The following is an 18,983-nucleotide window of genomic DNA, read 5'->3' as shown; positions in this document are numbered from 1 at the left end:
CAGAGCACATTCCCTGAACACCTCCTCTCTGTGAGTCAAGATCTCTAGCATTTAGGTTCTACATTTGCAGTGGTTGACATTAAACCATCATGTCAGTGCCTCCAAAGCCTCTGCACATAATAGGAAGATGACTTTTTTGGGATGTTGCTAAACAAACAATGGAGCAGGGGACTGGCTGGCTGTCTAGACAATAACCATCCTTCCTGCTTCAGGAATAAAATATGACGGAAACAACCAACTGCGGTGATTGTCTTCTTCTTGGTCAAACATAAGCACATAAGATCATTCTGGTCAATGAGATATGATGATAAGTCTGCTGAGGGAATTCTCAGAAAGATTTCCTTGCTTAAAAAGGCATATGAAGAGACAGTCCTCTTCTGCTATTGGATGCTGTTGTGTTTCCATGTGACACCTAGAACTGTGCCCACCATCTTAAAATCATGAGGAAGACTGTTTGCAGACAAGGCAGACAGGCTGGGGCTGCAGAACAGAGAAATGGAAGAATGTGTGGCCTCTCTGACATTGTTGAACTATGGATCAGCCATCCCTGAAGCTACCTCTGGATTTCTTAAGTAGATGATAAATCTTCCTTCTTGGTGCTAATCTCTTGGGACTAAGCTCTGGTCCCAAGTCCAATCCAGTTTGCTCAAGAGAGGACTGATTCTGGTAAAGGTTTGGAAAGTGTTGTAGACTGGATTTAATTTTCTGGAGACACTGCAGGACAGGGATGGGGAAGGGTGGAGGTTTCTTCTGCCCAGTACCCTATCAGGGCACTGCCTCTCCTTACATGTCCATGTCCAAGAAGATGAATAAATCCCATTCCTTCCTTCCCTTGTAAAACAGGAATAATAAGGGCCAGTGGACCATACAAATGCAGAGAGGAATGTCAGCATCTGACTGCTGGGAGCTCCCAGGGCTGCGAGGTCAGATAGACTAGAAGTCATTCCTGCACCGACTCCAGTGTTTCCCCTTGGCTCCCCATCTTTTCTCCAACTCCCATCAGCCTCATGCATCTAATGGTTACTGAAGACGGAAGTTTCTTCACATTTCCTGAGGCACTGTGAAGAACCGATAAATGAGCTAATCTCTGCACACCCCACACCCCGAGAGCTCTCGGGTAGCAAGCTTGCTGCCACTGCACGCTGACAAACTTGGAGAGGAAGGCGGAGATCCAGGAGAGACCCACGGAACCCGAGGCAGGAAGATATGTTGACATGAAGAGTGTCATCCCACTGGGCCAAATGCGGCTGAGAGCCAAGGACGATCGTAAGGTGACCATTAGCTGAAGCAATGTGGAGCTTACTGGATGACCATGAGAATAGAGGTTTGGGGGAGCAGTAGGGAGTGAAATGCCAATGGATTGTGCCAAAGAGAGAATAGGAGGGGAAGAAGTATCTACAGACAACTCTTTGAAGTTTTGCTGTGAATGGAATCAGAGAAATGGAATCGGATATGAAATCAAAGGAGAGTTTCAGATAGGAGATATTAGAGCATCTTTATATACCTATGGGAACAGTCCTTTAGAGACAGAGAAATTGACAGTGCAGGAGAGAGAAGTGATATTTACAGAAGGGAAGCTTTTGGGAAGGGGAGAAGAAGAAGGTTCTTCATTCTCTTAGTGTGAGGTCTTTCCAGTTACTTTATTTGCTCTGGTCTTCTGATGGACATCTGCTCTGTGTGCTCTTAAGTAGCAGCCTAATCCAGGACAGAGCCAAGAGGTACTGATTGGAAGGGTTCCATGCTCTGAGTCTCCTTTGGGATTCCATACTTCTCCCAGGATCCCAGTTATGGCAATCTGCTTCACACAGTTCGCTTCCTGATTTCCCACTGCATCATTCCCAAGGGTGGGGAAGATGAATCTGACCTGAATTTCTCAAAGGTCAAAAAATTTATTCCTGAGCTCCCTCAACAATATCACCTTTAATGTGGGCCAGACATTACATTTATCGAGTAATTTACCATTACGAACACACCTTATAGATGGGGAAACTGAGGCATGGAAATGTTAAATGACCTGCCAGAGGTCATACACGTGGTAAGGGAAGGAGCTGGGACTTGAACCCAGGCAGTACAGCAATGGGAGCCCCTCTCCTTATCTTCCCCACACATTCTGCTTCCTCCCTTTAGCTCTTCTCCCAGAAGGCCTAGGATTCCTTAAACCAACAGAACTGCTTGTGGTCTGTCTTGACTCAGGAAGCCCATAGTTTTGGGGGTAACCTCCCTCTGCAGTGCCAGGCCACACACACACACACACACACACACACACACACACACACACACACACACCATTCTGAAGCCTTTCAAATGACAGGTCTTGATTCACCTGCAACTGTCCTATACCCATGAGGAATGCTGCCCACAAAGGGACAGGGGCCTCTGAGCTGCTGCTTTCCTGACTTCCTATTTATATCAGGCCAGACTTGGGCAGGAAACAGATGGCAACTCAAATTGGGTAATTTGAGGAGAGTTGAATAAAGGGGCTATTTACAAAGGTGTGGGCAGGATGTAGGGAAACCGCAGCGGTAGTGCAATAAGTAACAGCTACTTGACCACCCCTAGGCCTGAAGTGGGGAGCGGAGATGCGGTCACCAGAACCTGGAGAGAGTACCCTGTGTGCTTAGAGCCACCTGATAAGAGCTCTGACCATGCATCAAGGGACACAGCCCTCCTACGGTTGCTTCCCCCTCCCTCTGCCCTCCTGCCTGAGATACCCCGTGCTAAACCCAACTAGAAGCCTAAGGGTAAGGGAGCCCATTGATACGGTTTGCCGCACAGAGCAGGGTGGAGAATGTTGGAGAGTGACCTAAGAGGGCAAACAGAAGTTTCTAGCATACTATTTAGAGAGATGGTAAGGAGAATGGCTCTGGAGCCAGGCTGCGTGGGTTCAAGTGCCAGCTGCCTGTTACTTACCGTGTGACTGTGAGCAAGTTACTTCACCTCTCCATGCATCAGTATCCTCAACCATAAAGGGGGGATAACACCAGCCTCACAGACTTGTAGTGAGGGTTAACGCTTAGTTGATCTCTTTTAGAGGTAACATAGGTAAAGCACTTAGCATACAGTAGGCACTCACTAAATGCTGGCTTCTTTCTTCTCTCACCTCCTTCAGGTAAATGTGTGGGGATGCGATCCTATACTTGGTATGTGGCATTATTACATACACTCAATAAATATTGCTTGATTGATGACTGAAGGGCCCTTTTCTTCCTTGGAGGTCTCAGAACATCCTGCAAGTGACACGTCGACTTGGTCCTTGGAAGCTGCAGCAGTTACTGTGGCCTAAAAAGTTCTTGCTACCTATATGGGAAAGGAATCTGAAAAAGAAGGGATATATGTATATTTATAACTGCATCACTTTGCTGTATACCTGAAACTAACACAACATTGTAAATCCACTATACTTCAAAGTAAAAATAAACATTAAAATAAATAAATTAATTACAATGCATACAAAATCTTAAAAACAAAAGTTCTTCCTGACATGATTCTGTCTCCATTCCTGAATTGTTAGAAGGTTACTAGGGCATTTGCCCTATAATGTATTAAGTTGTACATTTGTTTTATGCTGTTGTCTGTATTTGTTTTATAAACAAAAAGTTTTTTAAAATCTTTTAACATTTTTATATAACTGTAAAAAATTTAAAAATTTTATTGTTTGCTTTCTCTTAATTTGCTCCTCCCTGTGATTAGGATGGATCTGAATTATCACCAAATTCTTAACAAAAGGCATTCAAAAAGATGATTTTACTGGTGATAAGTGGACCTGGGGCCACTTATGTCTTCCTAGTCACAGATTTCTTCCTATTCACAAGTGTGAGAGACTGAAGCTGGATCTAAATGCTTGCCCTGGATGTATACCGGGAGGTTTACATGATTCTTGTTGACTGGCTCCAAATCCCTGACCTTCGATGCCCTGTTTGACCCTGAGCAAGCAGCTTCCCGCTTCCGCCTCTCTCGGCCTCCTTAGAACTTCCAGGTGCCTGGAGTGGGGGGCTCCTGTTCTCCACCAAGCATCTCTGCCTTTGTTGCCAGGCCCTGTCCCAGCACCACTCTCAAGTAGACGCCAAAGCGAAGGAATGTTTTTCCAAGCCTGACATTCTCCCTTTCTATTGTTCTGTCTCTTTCAATTCTTCTTTCATTATGCGCTTTCAAAATGGAACAAAAAACTCCCTATGACTATAAACTCTACTAGACTTGAAGTTCCACAGTGGCAGGAACCATGTTTTTTCATGTCTTTATAACCTATATAGCCTGTCTGAGTAGTTGACACAGATTAGGAGCTCAAGAAATGGTCGTTGAACGGAACCGAATTAAATTTTCCTTCCCTTCCTGGCTGCATGAAAACTATCTATTTCTCCAGGCCAGCGTGATTACTCTGCTGGATTGCACACTGCTTGAGGGAGAGGGACTTTGCCCTCTCCAGGAGTTGGTTTTCCTGTGGCAGCAGCAGCAGCAGGAGTGTGTAAAAGGATGAGTGAGATGGGAGGTGGTTGGGGAAAACAGGTACTTAAGAAACTTGGAGGCCCGTTTATTTTTTACATTACTCTATAGTTTTTCTTTCTTTCCCTTAGCGTAAGATGCATCTACTCTCTTCTTGTAAGGGATTAAGGAATTCTATTTGTTTACTTTACCTCTTGTACAGTCACAGACAAACTCCCAGCTCCTTCCATCCCCTACCCACCAAAGCTGGTACAGAAAGAGCAGAGATCCCAGGGCTTCTGAAGGTTTTACTTTTGCAAAACATACACAGAACTTGGACATGAGAGAGTGAGCTAGGCCATTCAGCTCCTCTGTGCCTCACCTTTCCTCACCAGTAGCTGGGTAGCGTAGAAGTAATAAATAAGGAGTAATAAGTGATGCTTGTTGTTGTTAGGATGAAAAGCTCCAGCCCATGAAACTTGTGATTTATAACAATGAGATATTCAGATCCAATTTCTGGGTGAAGGCAACTGAAATAGGAGCCTCCCAGTCCCTGAGCTTCAAGGCGTCTCCCCACAATGTATCAGGACATAAATTGACCAAATCAGCCGTTTTCCTTATTTCTCCAAGTTCCAAAGTCCTAATGCTTTCCTGCTGAGTAGTTATTTTACAAGGAGGAAGGGGAAGTAAAAAGGCAGACTCTGTCTGAGGGCTCTCAGCTGGCTTTGGCGATGACTCCCCTCTGTCCCTAGTTAACGCCACCCTGGTTCGGCTCCAAAACTAGTGACCCCAAAACAAGCCCATACCACAGACCAACGTGCTGCTTTCCCATCTCCTAAAGATGAAATTCCAAGTTTTTGCAAATAAGTACTCCCCGCAGCAAAATCTCACTGTCAAGAAGGGCATCATCCTTGTCCCGACGCCCACAAGAAGGGCCTTTTGCCAAAATGAATGGGAAATCATTGGCCCAATTAACATCCTGTGATCTTAGATCTAAAAATGACCCGGAGCCGGGTAAACAAGGTGACGTAAGCGGCTGGGTAGGGAGCAGCTCTCTACTGCCACCTGGAGGACAGCGTCCTCAAAGGCGCGGAGGCTCCGTGCTGCGGGGAAGTGGTCCTCAGCCGGTGGAAGGAACCGGTGAAAACGGGAGCGAGAGCTGTAGAGACGCGGGCAGGGGAAGGAAAACACAGAGGGGCCTAAAAAGACAGGCAAGAAGCTGCACCGCGACCTCAGCTAGAGGAAAACGAGGTCTGTGTAATCCAGGCCATAGGACATTGTGGCGTTGACCCTGATGGCTTCCTTCTGGGAACATTCCTTTTATAAAAGGACTCGGGCATCATGAACTCTGGCTAGAAAAAATTACGGTTAGAACTACGTGGGGGTAGGATCCCCAACGCCGGAGACCCCTGATAAAAGCAATCCCCAGTTTCTGAAAGAAGAGACAGTGGCGTGGATATTCTAAAAACAAAGGGCCACTGGATTTTCTGTTTTATTTTGAGCGTCACCGTGACTTGAGTGGGGGAGGGAGTGAGGAGTGTACCAGTCCTAATTTACTTTCTCGTCAGGCTAATGTGAGAATGAGGCTGCGGAGCTTTCGCATTATGCAACCGGCATGCTGGGAGATGCCCTAGAAATGTGCTGGGGGCTAGGAGAAGGTCAGCCGCGTCCTTATTACTTTCCTCCTGTAGATGATCCACAAAAGGAAAACAAAGAGTTGATTTTTAATTTGATGAAAACAAAAACCGCTTTACTTTTGGACTAGTTGGTTTTTGCTGCGTTGTAAAACCACCTCAAAATCTCAGTAGCTGAGGACAACGTACATTTACTTTTCTTGTGAATAGGTCTGCAAGGCAGCCTTGGCCTGATCCCAGCTGGGCTCGGTCTGACACAGGTCTGCTCCTCTTACTTCCATTTCCAGACCCAGGATGGAAGGCGAATGGCTCCTCTCCTGGCATAGGGTGGTCAATTCAAGAGGCCAAGTCAGAATAGACAAACACGTTTGAGCCTCTGTTTGTGTCCTGTCAGCTAATATTCCATTGGGTAAGGCAAGTCCAACATCACCTGGGGGAGGAGGGGAGGGGGATAAACTCTACTCTCCTAAACTGCTCCACACCAGAATTTAACCAGTGAGTCATTGTCTGCTCACTGGAGACACCTGCTTCTTGTGAGAGAATTGCAAAGTGAGGATGGCCAAGATAATCCTTATGCAGTATTGGTGGTTTCCAACGTGAATTCAATATTGCCTAATAGACACTTTAATTTCCTTTTTATTCACTTCCATCCCTATCTCCTTCTATGCCTTACACTTATGACATTCAGTGTTCATAATGGACAAGGGACACAGTACCCTTGTAAGTGTCTTGTCTACTTGTGACATTATGTTGTTCTGTCTCATGACAGGGTTTCCTTAAAACTCCCTGTGCCAGAAAGGCAAGGACTTACCCATGCAAGTATCACGTGTGGAATGAAAACAACAAGGAGAGGTTCTTGGAGGAGGCAGCATAATAGGTCGAGAAGAACCTGGGTTTCTAGTCCTGATTTTGCCAGTATTGCGATTTGGAAGGTCAGCAGGAACCAACAACCAGGTGCCTTTAAATTAGCCTTACTGAGTAGCTTGGACTTTTAATCCTGCACACTGGCACAACAGGGTTAGATCAGAGTTTTTGAAAAACCTTTTTGGCAGTAGTGTGGAGGGTGGATTGAAGGAGAAAAATTGGATTGGAGGGAAGGAGAGAAGTTAGGATATAGTCCAGGTGAAAGGTGATGAGGACATTGACCAGGAATAACGCACTGAAGATGGAAAAGGGATGAAGAAAGAGCCTTTAGAAGCAGAACTGACAGGAAGGACTTCAAGGCAACTAAACATAAAGAGAAAGGGAAAGAGAAAGGCAATGGGGAGTCTAAGATGAATCTAGGGTCCAGAGTCTATCACACAAATAGAGTTAAATATCATGTCTCAAAATCTTTGTTACAGCTGCATAAATGTATGTATGTATGGGTTGGCAGTCCTTGTAAAATGTCTTTCTTTCCAGGGCTGGTAAAAAAAAATTATTAAAAATGGAGTATGTCAGTGTTTCTCAAACTTAAGTCATTTACATATCTCATTCAGAATTTTTGCCATATTCAAATAATACCTGCACCATTAATTGCTTACTATTGTTCTTAAGTGAAGTCACTTTTTTACACAAATATTCACTGCAGGCTCATCCTTAAAAAACATAAAATGAAATCATGATTGTGATTTTCCAGTTATGTTTTTTATACATACATTTGTTTCAATAACAAATACAAGGCCATTAGAAAAGTTAAATCTATCTGTATACTACCTATTTCCCTTATAATACTTATTTCCCATGCCTTCAGCTGTGAGCAGGCTAGACTTAGGGAACCCTTGACCTGGGTGAGAACGGAAGCCACTAGGCTTGTACGTAGTTTGCTTTCTTTGCCCTCCTCTTGGTTCCCATTCAGATTGTATCATCGTCCACTCCTGGATGGCAGGTCTGATCTTTGCATCCGTTGTTGGCAAGGCCTGGCCCTGCAGGCAGTGACCTTTAACGGATCTGGGCTGGAGGTTGTCTTCCAAACAAATGGGGGCTGACCTGGCATGTCTTTTTAACTCAGTGCCTCACTTCCCAAGCTTCTGAAGGCTGCTGTAAGAGCAGCCAACTAGATGAGCTGGGTCCCTGGAATTCTGCAGCCAAGAGTGCAAATGGAGCCTTGGGATGTCCCTTTGCTTCTCCAGTGCTCTCGGTGATGATTTCCCAAGGGCCACACGTGCAGGTCTGAATGGGGAGGGCCGCAACTTGACCTTCTTTTGTTTACATTTGATGTATAAAGATCTCTATAGATGGTTGTCAAGGTCAAGTGGAATTAATTCTGTACTAACGGGTTGGATGACATGAGGCACGTCACTGAACTTCTCTGAGCCTGTTCCCTCCTGTGTAAAATGGGGCATTGGGCTGGTGACCTCGAAAATGTCTTCATCTGGCATCTTACTGTGCTCAACGGTTTGGGGAAAGTTGTGTTCAAGTCCTTGCCCATTTTTTTTAAAATAGGACTATTTGTTCTAATACATAAAACATTATGGTCACTGTACATAAATGTTGTATGTGTATTTCATCTTATTGTTTCATCCTTGTTTCTGTGGAATAAAGAGACTTTTTCTCCCCTGTGGGGACATTTTGACTTACAAAAAAGCCCCAACTGACAATCTTTTCCTGAGGGTTTCTATTTAAAAAGATCTTCCTTACTCCAAGATTATAAAAATACACACTCAGTTTATCTTTCGGAATTTTACTGGATTCCTTTATTTTATTTCTAATTGTAGATCTTTTTAAATGTATTTTATATAAGAGGTGAGATGGAGATTCACCTTTATTTTCTTTTCAAATAGGTACCTCATTTATTGAACAATCTATCCTTTTCACACAGATTTGAAATACATCATCTTTATGAAATTTAAAAAAAATTTCAAGTATATATACTATATACTATATACTTATAGTAGTAAAAGCTATTGCCAATTCTTCTATGGCATATTTTAACTCTTGTACTAATGGAATTATTATTTTTATTTATTTATATTTTAAAACTATAGCAACAATATTTACTCCCAACCTCACTGCAGCCGTTTTAAAGCATTTAAAAACTTAACCAGAAATGGTCACTCTAATGAGTGTCAATATATAAAAGCTCTCAAAGGAGCAGACTTCCCTTTTCTGTCCTGGTAATTAGTAGTGGTAATCACAGCAATTAGTAGAAATAAAATAGGAATCGTAATTGTAAGGAACTAAGTTTGTATGATTTTGGAGAAAGTAGGACTAGGACCTAGGGAGGTTATTCCAGAGACCAGGGTTTCTGTGCAAAACTAGAAAGTTAGAGACATTTTCCCCCCAGGGTGCCCCCTCCCCATTCCAAGTACCCACTGTTCTCCGCTCCTCTCTACCTCACTTCATCTCTTAGAATCTCCTCTCAGATCTTCATTCACACTGAGGTGTTGATGACTGGTTCCTAGCCAACACAGCTATTCCCACTAGAGTGTGAGGTATGTGGAAATTAACTTGTGACCAATAATAGAATGCTGAAGTTTGAGGCACTTTACTAACTAATAATTCTAAATTGACTCAATGGTCCCACAGAAATGAGTGCACCTGATCTTATTTGCATACTTCTTTTGTGAGAGAGAAAAAGTTGTGTTGGTAATTGTCTGGACCTCTTTGTCACAGTCCATGGGGATATAATGATGTGCCATCAATAGCTGAGGCCACTTCAAGTTGCCATATGAGGTGAGTTCAGCTTATATGGCTGCTTTCATTTTCTTTTTAATGTTGTCCAGAGATAAATTTTTAATAAGTTCACCAAATCTCTATTGCAAGGGAGGAAGTATGATACTGGAAACATACTTGTTACTGAAGTTACAAAAATTATGATTACTTAACGAAAGACATAAAGCAATGACACAAATGAAAAGCATGCTACTATTATTCACACTGGTACTCAGTAAATATTGTTGAATGAATGAATAAATGAATATTTTAAACCTACTAAAATCTGTGTTTATTTGGCTAATAAATGAAATAGGGCTTGTTGATCCTTTTCTGAAATATTTACTCACTTTTTTTTTTTTTTTTTTTTTGTGGTACGCGGGCTTCTCACTGCTGTGGCCTCTCCCGTTGCGGAGCACAGGCTCCGGACGCGCAGGCCCAGCGGCCATGGCGCACGGGCCCAGCCGCTCCGCGGCATGTGGGATCCCTCCCAAACCGGGGCACGAACCCGTGTCCCCCGCATCGGCAGGCGGACCCTCAACCACTGCGCCACCAGGGAAGCCCTTTACTCACTTTTAATCAAATCTGTGGTATAAAAACAGTACTTTCAGAAAATGTTTTTCGAAATAGAGTTTAAGATTTTTTTAAGTTATTTTAATATATTTTTCATCATAAAAATATCGATTTTTAGGAGCAGAACAAAAGCCCTAATTGATGAAATGAGACACAGAGAACAAGAGCATGGTAATGTTCTAGGGTATAAAGAAATGGCAACTGGCTTCTAAATATTGTATAGGATCCCTGGCCTCAGGAATATCTTACCTTACTATGTAAAATACTTCTATGAATACCTTACCTACTTGAGAAAGATTTTCAATAGTGTTTGCCTTATTTCTTTGCCTACTCCCCTGAAGTTATTTTGTTTGTTAAATAAAACAAAACTGGGTTCTCTGATAGGAGTAAGTTTTTGTCATCCAAAGTGAGGAAAATGTGTGAGAAACAAAAATTTGAGAATTGGGATTCTTAAGCTAATGTTCCCACTGATACACACACACACACACACACACACACACACACACACACACACACAAGATTCAGAGCCTTAAACTAGAGGAAGGAGGCCCCAAGAGTAAAACCGAGGCAATAGCCAACAGGCTGAACCTCTGAAACCATACCCTGTAGGCAGCACCCCACCCCTCGTCCACTTGCAGTCAGCCCTGCTGCTCTGTGTTTTATGTTCCATGTGTCATTCCTGATTGCTGGAAGGAAAGTGGAGTTGGGACCATTATTGGGAGCCAGTGACCAGACGGGCTGCTTTTGCCAATTGAATAGAATATAGACAACACCCCCTCCTCAGCCTGCCATCAAAGAGGAGGATAATTGAGGTCTCCCTGGCCCACGGGAGACATCTAGTATTCACCTCAGGGTCCCTTCCAGGGGGTTCATTGACTTGGGATTTCAGTTCCTACTCCCCAAACAGTTTTCCCGGCAACAAAAGGTTTTTCAGTCCTTTTAAATTCATCTCAGGATGCAAACTATGCAGAGCAGTCAGGATAGAAACCACGTGAGCAACAAATAACAAAGCACTGATTGCATCTAGTGGGCATAGGGTTTCGGTGACTTCATGTTGGCTGAATATAGGCAAACACTTGGTGTGCTGTGTGTGCCAGGGAGAACCATGATGCAATCATCCCCTCCCCTTGATGTAAGGGGGAGGACCAGGGTCAGAAGGGGTGTGTGTGTGTGTGTGTGTGTGTTTACTAAGAGATCAGACTACAGAGATTTCAGTCAATGGTAAAGCCAAAGGGTCTAGTTTTGCACTCCTAACTCAGGCAGAGCTTCTGTTGGTCAGTTATAACTGTGGCATTTTCCCCAATGTGAGTGGACTTTCTCTTTTCCCTTTCTGCAGATGAATTTTGAGATGTTCTTCTCTCCTAGGCCTGACAGAAGTTGCTGCATGATTTCAGGAATGATCTGTTTCTCCTCCACCCTCATTCAACTTGTCTTGCTGCCCTAAAGGAAGAAAGCTCCACAGCCCACCAGGGGAATCATAGTGTAGGCCCAGAATGAGAAGAGTCTTTAGGGGCAACTTGAAGCCGTGGCTCCTTGCTCCTTGCTCTCCCAAAGCTGGGAACACATATTACCTATGAGGGCAGAAAACAATCATAATTCTCCATCTCTGTAGAGGGACAGCAACACACACTCTCCAATCAACACGGAATCTATGAACATCTGAATTTTCGTTGAGTCTGATGAAATGAGTTTGATGGGGTTCAGGACACACTACCCCAAAACATGATAAGGGGCATTTTTATATCCGAAGACAGAGGGACACAGAGAAAAAGCTGAATGAACAGGCCTTGCTAAGTTTCCCATAGTTTACTACTCTTAGCTTATACCCTTTTGTCCCATCACATTTTTCCACAACTTTCCACTTTTCATCAGACCTAGCCTAAAAATGCTCAGGTTTCACCATTCTTTGGGTCTTTTTATCCTTACGAAAACTCTTATGTCATGTAAATTTATATTAAATAAATGTCTATGCTTTTATCTTGTTAAAATGTCTTTTGTTTCAGAGCCCCAGCCAAGAATCTAGAAGGGTAGGATGAAAAAAAATTTTTTTCATCCCTTACAAATTGTTAGAGCAATAAGCACTGCTGATTTTAAATAGATACTTGAGTGACAAACTACTGTGATCTCCAAGGTATATTCCCAGCAAAATTACCAAAAAGAAGATAAACATAAACCTCTAGACAATGAGAAAAGCCTTAGATGATGGCCTGGCATTACTGGGTGGAGGAATACAAAAATATCCAGCAGGCAACAAGGTAAAATTCACAATGTCTAGGACCCAATCACAGATTTCCAGGCACACAGAGAAGCCAAAAAACACGACCCATAAAAAGGAAAATAATCAATCAAAACTGACCCAGACTGATGCAGATATTAGAGTTAGCAGAGAAGGACCTTGAAACAGTTACTGTAATTGTATTCCACATATTCAAAAAATTAAGGGAAGAAAGAGAAGACATTTTAAAAAATCCAAATCAAACTTCTAGGAAGGAAAACTGTGCCATCTGATATGAAAAATAAACTGGATGGGAATAACAGCAGATTATTAGACATTACAGAAGAAATATTACTAACTTGAAGATATAGCCAAAAAATGAAAAATATATATCTAAAAAGAAAGATATAGAGAAAAAGAATAAAAATAAATACATAAAAAGAGCATCAGTGAACTTTGGGACAACTTTGAGCAGCCTAATATATGTATAATTGCAGTCCCTGAAAGAGGGGAGGACGAAAAACCTATTTGAAGGAATGATGGCTGAAAATTTTCCAATTTGATAAAAACTACAAGCCCACCAGTCCAAGAAACCCAGTAAATCCCAAATACAAGAAAAATGAAAACCACACTCAGAACCTTTAAGGATTGGGTGAATATACATTTATTTACTCTATATATGTAAAATGGGACATGAATTTAAAATAAAATAAAATGAAATAATCTGTCCTCTACTAGCAGAGAAATCCTTAGAGGCCCCTGACTATCTTCATGGGTATTGTGGAGGAGTCAAGAAAGTGCAAAACTGTTTCTGTCCTCAAGTAGGTTTTAAGCTACCTGGGCATACTAATGTAGGATACACTACTACTTAACTCCACAATATCCATCCTCCCTTCTTCCATTGCTGGCAGAACCCCAGTTGTGTCCAAATATCCACCTCTTTCCCACATGAGTCCAGAAGGAAAGACTCTATCCTTGATCCAGGAATAAACCTTGATCAATTTAACTCAGTCATGAGGTTCTCATTCCCCTTGACGGTAATTGACATGAGGGTAACTATCTGACCCAGTTCTGACCAAGAGATGTGGGGGTAAATGTGCTGGAGGATTTCAGAGAAAGATTCTTTGCTTCCAAAAGAGACAAAAAGAAGAGACAGGGCTTCCCTGGTGGCGCAGTGGTTGAGAGTCCGCCTGCCGATGCAGGGGAACACGGGTTCGTGCCCTGGTTCCGGGAAGATCCCACGTGCCGCGGAGCGGCTGGGCCCGTGAGCCATGGCCACTGAGCCTGCGTGTCCGGAGCCTGTGCTCCGCAACGGGAGAGGCCACAACAGTGAGAGGCTCGTGTACCGCAAAAAAAAAAAAAAGAAGAGACAAACTCTTCCTCCTTTGGACATTGATGTGCCTGATGCCTGGAACTTCTGTACTCAATTTTTGACTAAGCAAGGACCAGCCTGATGTCAGAGCCGATATCCTGAGGATGACAGAACAGTGAAAAGAATTTGGATCTTTGATGATATTGTTGAGCTGCTGAATTAACCAGTCCTGAAGCTCCCATACCAGTGAATTTTTCCTTGTATGAAGTAATACATTTCCTTATTGTTTAAACTAATTTGAATTCAGTTTTATGTTCTTTGCAGCCCAAAATATTCTACCAGCAATAATTAAATATGTACCTAACTAATTCTATCACCATGGGCAGATAACTGTTCTCTAGACCTCACTTTTCTCCCATGGAAAGTAAAGAACTCCCATGGAAAGTAAAGAATATGGACAAAACAAATTCTACAGTCCCTTTTAGCCCTAACCAATTTACCTTATATGTAACCGATTATTCCAGGCAGTCAGTAATAATCATGTGTGTGATTTGGAAAAGAAGCTCTATGATTCAGCAATTTATCTTCTAGGGATATAACCAAGAGAAATTAGCGTATATGTCCACCAAAACACATATATAAGAATATGCATATATATTATGAATACATAATATCCAAAATCTGGAAACAACCCTGTATTAGCCAGAGTTCTCCAGAGAAACAACCAATAGGACATATACATACATATATTAAGAAATTTATTTTAAGAAATTGGATAATGCAATTGTGGAGGCTGACATGTCTGAAATCTGTAGGGCAGGTCAGCAGGTTAGAAACTCAGGCAGGAGTCAACACTGCAGTCTTTTTTTTTTTTTGGCTGAGCCATGCACCAGGGAATTCCCAACACTGCAGTCTTTAGGCAGAACTTCTTTTTTTTCTGGGTAACTTCAGTTTTTGCTCTTTAGGGCTTCAACTGATTGGGTAAGGCCTTTCCCACATTATCAAGAGCAATCTCCTTTACTTAAATCAACTGATTGTAGATGTTACTACATGTGCACATTACCTTTACAGTAACACCTAGATTAGTGTTTGATTAAATAACTGCGTACTATAGCCTAGCCAAGTTCACACATAAAACTAACCATCACAAACCCAACATTCATCCACAGGAAAATGGATAAATAAATTGTGGTACGTTCATACAAAGGAATACTACATTGCAAAAAAAATAATAAAATGCTGTTAAATGACAACATAGATGAGTATCATAGACAAATATCACAGGGCGAAGAAGCCAGATACAAAACTACATTCTATATTATCCATTTATATAAATTTTAAGGACAGACAAATTAACAGATGGTAATAGAAGTCTAATGAGGATTATGGACTGGTAAAAGGCACAAGGGAATCTTCTGAGTGCTAGAAACCTTTGATATCTTGATCTGATGGCCATATAGGTAATACACAAAAATTTATTGAACTGTACAGTAAAATTTATTATAGTTTAACACTTAAAATATAATCTATCAAAAAAACTAAAGAAAGAGTGCCACAGGAATCTAGAGGTGGGAGGGACCATTCTGCTCTAAAATGACAATGGGAAGGCTTCACAGAGACTGTGGGCTTGAGCTGGCCTTTGAAGGGTGAGTGGAATCTGAGAGACAAAGAGGAGAATCAAACAAAGTTATGGCAGAGGAAATGTATAAGGCAGGGCAAAGGGATGATTTCTTTTTCCCATTTAGGATGTCACTTTTACCCAGGAAACATAATGAAATAAGTACAGTATATCAGAAGCAATGTAGAGTAGCAGTTATGAGCATAGCCTCTGGGGTCAGAGATTTGTGGATTTGAATCCTGGCTCTGATGCTTTCTGGTTTGAATGAGTGTTTTGGACTGGCTTTCTCACCTGTGAAGTACGTACTTGTGGAGAGATTTAAACACAAAAATATGTGTGATGTGCTTAGCACAGTGCTTGCACACAGAGTAAGCCCTCAATAAATGGAAGTCATTACTACTACTAGTACTTCTATAACTGCCAGTCTGGGCCATCTGGTCACCTTCACTTGAGAGTGGTACTGTCCAGGGGAAGAGGAATGGCCGAATGATCTCTTTGGGTCCTTTCAAGCCCTCAAATCTATAAAACTAACAAAACCCAAATGACCGAGGTTGTATTCTTTCAAGCCATATTGATATCATTTCCCCTTCATAGTCTAGTCCTTGGTCATTGCTAACTATACTCCTTGACCATGCCAGCATACACCTCTGTCCTGGATAGGAAGACATAGGATAGCCTAGGCTCTAAATGATCTTACATGTTGGTGGTCACACACACATTCACACAGAATCCTGAAGAATGTATAAAAGTCCTTTACTTTGGGTGTTCACCATACATCATCTCTTTCGAGACCACAAGGAGAGTTAGCGATGTAGGAGCATTCACCTGTTTTTCTCAGTAATAACCTTCAACCTTCCCACGCCCTGACACCTAATTGGTTTTTTTTTTTAATTGAGGCAAAATTTACATGACATAAAATTAGCCATTTTAGAGTGCAAAATGGGGCTTCCCTGGTGGCACAGTGGTTAAGAATCTGCCTGCCAATTCAGGGGACATGGGTTCAAGCCCTGGTCCAGGGAAGATCCCACATGCTGCAGAGCAACTAAGCCCGGGTGCCACAACTACTGAGCCTGCGCTATAGAGCCCGCAAGCCACAACTACTGAGCCCGTGAGACACAACTACTGGAACCTGCGCACCTAGAGCCCATGCTCTGCAGCAAGAGAAGACGCCGCAATGAGAAGCCCACGCACCGCAACAAAGAGTAGCCCCCGCTCACTGCAACTACAGAAAGCCCGCACGCAGAGATGAAGACCCAATGCAGCCAAAAAATAAATAAATAAAAACTAAATAAATTCTGAAAAAAATAAAATAAAATAAAAATAGTAAAGTGCAAAATTCAGTGGTATCCAGTACTGCATGCTGCTGTGCTACCACCGCCTCTGTCTTGTTCCAAAGCATTTCATGGCCCTAAGGAAAACTCTGTACCCATTAAGCAGTCACTCCCTATTCCCTCCTTCTGCCAGCCTCTCACAACCACTAATTTACTTTTTGACTCTATGAATTTACCAATTCTGAACATTTCATGTAAACGAAATCATACATATGTGACCTGCCACTTAGTTTTTTTGCACTGGTTTTCTTAGTCCTATTTAAAAGTCTGCTCCCTCGTGATTGGCAGAGGAAACTTTTTCACGCTTGAACTGCTTACATCTTCTTCCTCCTCAACAGTCCATGAGTCTTTTTACCTCTTTGCTCTCATGTCTGGGGTCTTAGTTCTTGTTAGGCTATCTACCCTTCAATCCACACAGATTCACGCTAGAGCTGTGCTGTCCAATGGTAGCCACACACCACATGGAACTATTTAGATTATTAATTAAAATTAAATAATATTAAAAATTCAGTTCCTCAGTCACACTAGCAACATTTCAAACGTTCATTAGGCACATATGGTTAGTGACCTCTGTATGAGCCAATGCAGACAAAGAACATCATCAGAAAGTTCTATTGAATAGAGCCACTCTAGAGGGCACTGGATCCTGAACCCTGGCAAGTAGAGAAAGAGGGCTTCATGGTCACCTGTCAGGGAATGGAATCTCTAAAATTATTTGACCTTCTGCACTGCCCGGGACTCCTCCTGTAGGGTCACCCACTGTCTATGTGAATGGCTCTCCCTCAAACTGGGCCATGAGCAGCCTGTACCCAATCGTGCTAGAAAAGGGTCTCTCATCTTCTGTCATCCCACCCTGCTAGGCACCCAAATCCAAGAACAAAAGGGAAGGAGAAAAAAATCCCTTCCCATCACATCTGTTTGCTATCTTAGTTTTTAAACTCTCCAGTTAGACTATAAACCCCTTGAAGACCGTCGATACGATCTCTTTACCCAAGTTCCTGACACAAAAACATCGAGCATGCAGTTGTGCACACAGAAGACATGCAGCCAAGATTTGCAGATAAAGCAACTGATGGAGGGAATTCCCTCCTGGTCCAGTGGTTAGGACATGGTGCTTTCACTGCTATGGGCCCGGTCGGGGAACTAAGATCTCGTAAGCTGTGCAGTGTGGCCAAAAAAAACAAAACCAAAAACAACAACAAAAAAGCAATTGACAGAAACATTTAACCCAGGCTTTGTCACTGAGCTTGAGGGTACCAGTACTCCCAGGTCCCCCTGGAGGGGGTGTTCTCTCCATATTGACCCCTGCTCTGCCCTCCAGTGAGGGGCTCAGGACAGAGAGAGGCAGTGGGTGTTGGCACTGCACTTTGAGATGTTTATTACAGCCTCTCCTCTAAGCAACTATGGCACCTGCTCATTCCCTTACAAAAACAATTATCACCTGCAGTAAACAGGTGTCTGCCTTTCCCAGCAGAGTGTGAAAACTTGATGCAACACTAGCACATTAAAAGGCACTCAACAATTTAGGGTAAAAAACAAACATAAACAAATATGTTAATGAAAGAGGTCCTTTTTAAGTAGGAGGTAGAAACGGCAGCTAGGGAAATAAACACAGCCAGAATGGGTATGCTTCAAAGCAGTGCAGGGCAGGAGGAGGCAGAGGCTGGGGCCGGGGCCCTGGCTGCCCTGTGTTCCATTTCCCACGTGACGGACCCTCTCTAATCTAGCTAGACCTGATCCAACTCCAGGTAGGGAAAAGAATATGTTTCTGCTTGCAAATTAACTTGCCTCAGGAGGCAAAACAAAATGATAGCCAAACCTACACAGCAGTGAGCTGTCTGTAATGGAAAACGTCAAACCCTTTTGTTCTTTAGATGTTGATCCACAATAAAACTTTCCACTAGAAACCAGCATTGACTTCTCACCACTTCCAGGTCAATAGAACTTCATGAATCTTGATGTCACCTCCTCTTTCCCCACTCTTTTCACTCAACACTGCCCACCATACCCATGCATCTGCGTTCACATTCAGCCCTTTGTAGCTGATTGGTTAGACTACTCTCTTCCTGTCCTTTGAAACACAGATGGTAGCACTCAGCTGTCAATCTGGGACCCATGCTGTTCTTATGGTAATGGTAATGTCTGGTTTGGCAGCTCTAGGGGCGCTCCGCAGTTTGGTAGATCGTATGCTTTGCTTAAGGCAGCCTCCAGCCACTGGGTAACAGGGATGGGAGGAAGCCTCTAGGCT

At 42.8% G+C, this 18,983-nt stretch overlaps 1 long non-coding RNA gene across 1 annotated transcript in view; it reads right to left on the bottom strand.

Annotated features, from left to right (window-relative positions):
- Positions 1-18,983, bottom strand: part of LOC132502120 (uncharacterized) — a 42,226-nt gene that overhangs the window by 7,747 nt on the left and 15,496 nt on the right. The window contains exon 3 of the long non-coding RNA XR_009534395.1: positions 3,074-3,314. This is a non-coding gene — a long non-coding RNA (uncharacterized LOC132502120). The remainder of the gene's footprint in view (positions 1-3,073; positions 3,315-18,983) is intronic.

The sequence above is a fragment of the Mesoplodon densirostris genome, chromosome 14 (genome assembly GCF_025265405.1).
Source record: "Mesoplodon densirostris isolate mMesDen1 chromosome 14, mMesDen1 primary haplotype, whole genome shotgun sequence".
NCBI classification, from domain to species: domain Eukaryota; kingdom Metazoa; phylum Chordata; class Mammalia; order Artiodactyla; family Ziphiidae; genus Mesoplodon; species Mesoplodon densirostris.
Note: the sequence above shows the minus strand (reverse complement) of the source record. Positions and strands in the feature narration are given on the sequence as shown.